We start from the raw sequence: 6,155 nt of genomic DNA, 5'->3' as shown, positions 1-6,155 counted from the left end.
TTGACAATCATATAATCCACTGTATGGGAATCCAAAACACCCAATTCCATCCCATTATCTAAGAGATTCATCAACTCCCTCTTGAACACACCTGTAGGGTCTCCGGAATGTTTTGTGTAGTCATGAGTGTAATTCAGTTGTCGATTTTCTTCAGAAATATACATATGTCTGTCCATAACCACAACGGACCCTCCCTTGTCAGCTGGATGTATAACCAAGGCCCTATTCTGTTCCAAAGATATCAGAGCCTCTTTTTAGCTTTAGTTAAATTATATTTAGGTTTAGGGTTATTACAATTGATTGATTCTCCTAAAGCCACAAGATCCAATTCAATTTAGGCATGGAATGTTTCTATGATGGGACCCCTATTCTGTATCGGATAGAATGTAGAATTTATCTTAAACTTGGGCCCAGTTTTAATGTCACCAGAGTTGACCTTAGTTTTAGATCCCAACATTTGGAGGGATACTACATCACAATATTTGTGAAAGTTGGTAAAATCAGACACGGCTTTTGGATCACGGACACACCTCCTACCCCATTGGCTGCCATTGAACACGTCACGGCTGACATCATCATCCTCGTGGAACTACGAGGCTGCGTTTGTCCTAGTGTGGTGATTGTACCCTGCATAACGGCTAAATGCTAAGGTCAGCGTCTGGAGGAAATTCCAAGTCAGCAGGGTCTTACCTAAAGCGGACACGCAGCAGGATGTAGAGGTATGTTGCCTCGGCATAGAGATTTATAGAGGTTCACTGCTTAAGGGGAGTTGAGACTGACAGGGTATTATACCAAGCAATGGACTGTTTGGGCTTGCTCTGTAATATATATTAAGACCCACAGTTAATATTGAGGTATTTAACTGACATTACCCCTCTTTTGATATTTGACTAAAGATAATAAAAAAACAACAAATACAATTTCACCTAACATGCAATTCCAATCACATAGTATATTTAATTATTTGTGACTTCTGTGGTAAAAAGTATGTAGGGTGTACAACTAGAATGCTAAAGACAAAATTAGGGAACACTTCTTTTCACCTGTAGCGACACACATTCATTCACATTTGTCATCTGAAATTACTAACATTGAAGTAGGTTTCAAATGTTTAGCCATTGACTATGTACCTTATGATAATAAGGGTGGGGACAGATTAAAGTTCCTACTTAGGAGAGAAGTATACTGGATTTATAAGATCAATACTGGCAAACCAAATGGCATGAATAAAAAATCAGATCTGAAATTGTTTATAGATTAGCTACATTTATTGCTTCCTCTTATTTTATTTTTATCTATTTAGGAAATGTATCTTGGTTAACACAAGAATATATATGTAAGATATTGGTTTTAGCATTGTTTTTGTAGATTTCATCACATTTATTTACACTTTTTGTTTACTCTATCACATATTAGAAACATAGGAAAGTGTGTTAAAAATAATGAACACAGTTGAAAGTTGTTTCCATAGCATTAAGAATATGAGACTGTCATCTATATGATAAATTGGAACCTCCATTCATCTGTGTAAAATATTAAGCCAAGATCTATTTGCCTTTAAAAAATTATAACATCGCTTAAAAGAGGTTATTTAATTGCAATATTTGAATGTTACAATATATATGAATTATCAATAATCAATAAGGATCATGTTGTTATGACCGTCTCTATTCATCATTTTTAGGAAATAAGTCTTACGGCTAGATTTAGAGTTTTGTCGGTAACGACCCGCGTATCTAACGCTGGCTTTTTTCTGGCCGCACCTTTAAAATAACTCTGGTATTGAGAGTCCACAGAATGGCTGCGTTAGGCTCCAAAAAAGGAGCGTAGAGCATATTTAACGCCACTGCAACTCTCGATACCAGAGTTGCTTACGGAAGCGGCCAGCTTCAAAAACGTGCTTGTGCACGATTCCCCCATAGGAAACAATGAGGCTGTTTGAGCTGAAAAAAAACCTAACACCTGCAAAAAAGCCGCGTTCAGCTCCTAACGCAGCCCCATTGTTTGCTATGGGGAAACACTTCCTAAGTCTGCACCTAACACCCTAACATGTACCCCGAGTCTAAACACCCCTAACCTTACACTTATTAACCCCTATTCTGCCGCCCCCGCTATCGCTGACCCCTGTATATTATTTTTAACCCCTAATCTGCCGCTCCGTAAACCGCCGCTACTTACATTATCCCTATGTACCCCTAATCTGCTGTCCCTAACACCGCCGACCCCTATATTATATTTATTAACCCCTAATCTGCCGCCCACAACGTCGCCTCCACCTGCCTACACTTATTAACCCCTAATCTGCCGAGCGGACCGCACCGCTATTATTATAAAGTTATTAACCCCTAATCCGCCTCACTAACCCTATAATAAATAGTATTAACCCCTAATCTGCCCTCCCTAACATCGCCGACACCTAACTTCAATTATTAACCCCTAATCTGCCGACCGGAGCTCACCGCTATTCTAATAAATGTATTAACCCCTAAAGCTAAGTCTAACCCTAACACTAACACCCCCCTAAGTTAAATATAATTTAAATCTAACGAAATTAATTAACTCTTCTTAAATAAATTATTCCTATTTAAAGCTAAATACTTACCTGTAAAATAAATCCTAATATAGCTACAATATAAATTATAATTATATTATAGCTATTTTAGGATTAATATTTATTTTACAGGTAACTTTGTATTTATTTTAACCAGGTACAATAGCTATTAAATAGTTAAGAACTATTTAATAGCTAAAATAGTTAAAATAATTACAAATTTACCTGTAAAATAAATCCTAACCTAAGTTACAATTAAACCTAACACTACACTATCAATAAATAAATTAAATAAAATACCTATAATTATCTACAATTAAACCTAACACTACACTATCAATAAATAAATTAAATAAAATTCCTACAAATAAATACAATGAAATAAACTAACTAAAGAACAAAAAATAAAAAAGAACTAAGTTACAAAAAATAAAAAAATATTTACAAACATTAGAAAAATATTACAACTATTTTAAACTAAGCCCCCTAATAAAATAACAAAGCCCCCCAAAATAAAAAAATTCCCTACCCTATTTTAAATTACTAAAGTTCAAAGCTCTTTTACCTTACCAGCCCTGAACAGGGCCCTTTGCGGGGCATGCGCCAAGAAGTTCAGCTCTTTTGCCTGTAAAAAAAAACATACAATACCCCCCCCAACATTACAACCCACCACCCACATACCCCTAATCTAACCCAAACCCCCCTTAAATAAACCTAACACTAAGCCCCTGAAGATCTCCCTACCTTGAGTCGTCTTCACCCAGCCAAGCCAAATTCTTCATCCAAGCGGAGCAAGAAGAGGTCCTCCATCCGGTAGAAGTCTTCATCCAAGCGGGGCAGAAGAGGTCTTCCATCCGATTGAAGTCTTCATCCAAGAGGCATCTTCTATCGTCATCCATCCGGAGTGGAGCGGCAGCATCCTGAAGACCTCCGACGCGGAACATCCATCCTGGCCGACGACTGAACGACGAATGACGGTTCCTTTAAATGACGTCATCCAAGATGGCGTCCCTCGAATTCCGATTGGCTGATAGGATTCTATCAGCCAATCGGAATTAAGGTAGGAATATTCTGATTGGCTGATGGAGTCAGCCAATCAGAATCAAGTTCAATCCGATTGGCTGATCCAATCAGCCAATCAGATTGAGCTCACATTCTATTGGCTGATCGGAACAGAAAATAGAATGCGAGCTCAATCTGATTGGCTGATTGGATCAGCCAATCGGATTGAACTTGATTCTGATTGGCTGATTCCATCAGCCAATCAGAATATTCCTACCTTAATTCCGATTGGCTGATAGAATCCTATCAGCCAATCGGAATTCAAGGGACGCCATCTTGGATGACGTCATTTAAAGGAATCGTCATTCGTCGTTCAGTCGTTGGCCAGGATGGATGTTCCGCGTCGGAGGTCTTCAGGATGCTGCCGCTCCACTCCGGATGGATGACGATAGAAGATGCCTCTTGGATGAAGACTTCAATCGGATGGAAGACCTCTTCTGCCCCGCTTGGATAAAGACTTCTACTGGATGGAGGACCTCTTCTTGCTCCGCTTGGATGAAGAATTTGGCTCGGCTGGGTGAAGACGACTCAAGGTAGGGAGATCTTCAGGGGCTTAGTGTTAGGTTTATTTAAGGGGGGTTTGGGTTAGATTAGGGGTATGTGGGTGGTGGGTTGTAATGTTGGGGGGGGTTATTGTATGTTTTTTTTTACAGGCAAAAGAGCTTAACTTCTTGGGGCATGCCCCGCAAAGGGCCCTGTTCAGGGCTGGTAAGGTAAAAGAGCTTTGAACTTTAGTAATTTAGAATAGGGTAGGGCATTTTTTTATTTTGGGGGGCTTTGTTATTTTATTAGGGGGCTTAGAGTAGGTGTAATTAGTTTAAAATTGTTGTAATATATTTCTAATGTTTGTAAATATTGTTTTATTTTTTGTAACTTAGTTCTTTTTTATTTTTTGTACTTTAGTTAGTTTATTTCATTGTATTTATTTTTAGGAATTGTATTTAATTTATTTATTGATAGTGTAGTGTTAGGTTTAATTGTAGATAATTATAGGTATTTAATTTAATTTATTTATTGATAGTATAGTGTTAGGTTTAATTGTAACTTAGGTTAGGATTTATTTTACAGGTAAATTTGTAATTATTTTAACTATTTTAGCTATTAAATAGTTCTTAACTATTTAATAGCTATTGTACCTGGTTAAAATAAATACAAAGTTACCTGTAAAATAAATATTAATCCTAAAATAGCTATAATATAATTATAATTTATATTGTAGCTATATTAGGATTTATTTTACAGGTAAGTATTTAGCTTTAAATAGGAATAATTTATTTAATAAGAGTTAATTAATTTCGTTAGATTAAAATTATGTTTAATTTAGGGGGGTGTTAGTGTTAGGGTTAGACTTAGCTTTAGGGGTTAATACATTTATTAGAATAGCGGTGTGCTCCAGTCGGCAGATTAGGGGTTAATAATTGAAGTTAGGTGTTGGCGATGTTAGGGAGGGCAGATTAGGGGTTAATACTATTTATTATAGGGTTAGTGAGGCGGATTAGGGGTTAATAACTTTATTATAGTAGCGGTGCGGTCCGCTCGGCAGATTATGGGTTAATAAGTGTAGGCAGGTAGAGGCGACGTTGAGGGGGGCAGATTAGGGGTTAATAAATATAATATAGGGGTCGGCGGTGTTAGGGGCAGCAGATTAGGGGTACATAGCTATAATGTAGGTGGCGGCTCTTTGCGGTCGGCAGATTAGGGGTTAATTATTGTAGGTAGCTGGCGGCGACATTGTGGGGGGCAGGTTAGGGGTTAATAAATATAATACAGGGGTCGGCGGTGTTAGGGGCAGCAGATTAGGGGTACATAAGTATAACGTAGGTGGCGGTCGGCAGATTAGGGGTTAAAAAAATTTAATCGAGTGGCGGCGATGTGGGGGGACCTCGGCTTAGGGGTACATAGGTAGTTTATGGGTGTTAGTGTACTTTAGAGCACAGTAGTTAAGAGCTTTATGAACCGGCGTTAGCCCAGAAAGCTCTTAACTACTGACTTTTTTCTGCGGCTGGAGTTTTGTCGTTAGAATTCTAATGCTCACTTCAAACACGACTCTAAATACCGGAGTTAGAAAGATCCCATTGAAAAGATAGGATACGCAAATGACGTAAGGGGATCTGCGGTATGGAAAAGTTGCGGCTGAAAAGTGAGTGTTAGACCCTTTTTTGAGTGACTCCAAATACCGGCGGTAGCCTAAAACCAGCGTTAGGAGCCTCTAACGCTGGTTTTCACGGCTACCGCCAAACTCCAAATCTAGGCCTTAGTGTTTTAATTAATATTGAAAATTTTTTTTTTTTTTTTCAGTAAATTGGAAGCATTTACCTAATATGTATTACCTTTGATATCACTATAACTGCCTCTGTAACATTGTAAGACCGTTATTAATGTGATTCTATAGTCGTATAGTGTTGTGAGATGTTTAGTAACCTTAAGAGTGAAAGAGGTATCATGCAATGGTTAATGTTTTGGTCACATGTTTATGATGTAATGAAGCAGGTGTATAAATCGTTAGCGGTTACATAGGTGAGATAGCCCTGACGAAGTGCCA

Source organism: Bombina bombina, chromosome 3, assembly GCF_027579735.1.
Source record: "Bombina bombina isolate aBomBom1 chromosome 3, aBomBom1.pri, whole genome shotgun sequence".
Taxonomy (NCBI): Eukaryota; Metazoa; Chordata; class Amphibia; order Anura; family Bombinatoridae; genus Bombina; species Bombina bombina.
This window is presented reverse-complemented; position numbering follows the sequence as displayed.